Source organism: Bison bison, unplaced genomic scaffold (assembly GCF_000754665.1).
Source record: "Bison bison bison isolate TAMUID 2011002044 unplaced genomic scaffold, Bison_UMD1.0 scf7180017851465, whole genome shotgun sequence".
Taxonomy (NCBI): domain Eukaryota; kingdom Metazoa; phylum Chordata; class Mammalia; order Artiodactyla; family Bovidae; genus Bison; species Bison bison.
In genome coordinates this window covers 1-579 of record NW_011482038.1, presented here as the reverse complement: position 1 = coordinate 579, position 579 = coordinate 1, and positions in this window count along the sequence as shown.

Sequence of the window (579 nt, the reverse complement as noted above, 5' to 3'; positions counted from 1 at the left end):
TCTCCTGCAAGAACACCAAAATTGCAACTAGCTGCTGAATAACCATCAACAAGAGACTGTTGAATCCCACCGAAGAAAGATACCTGGATCCAAGGGCAGAGGAGAATCCCCAACTAGACAGTAGGAGGGGCACAGCTGCATTTAAAATTAAATCTCAGCCCCAGTAGAGATGCTCAGAGGGCACAAACAAAACCTTGTGTGCACCAGGACTGAGGGAAAAGAGCAATGACACCCACAAGAGACTGAGCCAGACCTGCATTTAAGTGTTGGAGTGTCTCCTGTGGAGGCATGGGTTAGCAGTGACCTGCCTCGGGGACAGGGATTCTGGTTGCAGCAGACTTGGGAGGCACAGCGCGTGGCATAATCCTCTTTGAGGAGGTTATCATTAACCCCACTATAGAGCCACCAAGCTGATGACCCACAAACTGGAGAACAATTATGCCAAAGAAGTTCTTTCACTGTTTCAAAAGTTCTAGCGCCCACAACAGATTTCCCAACCTGGGAATCCAGCAAAAGGACTGAGAACCATTAGGGAAACAGACTTTTGAAGGGCACAACAAAACCTTGTGCACACCAGGA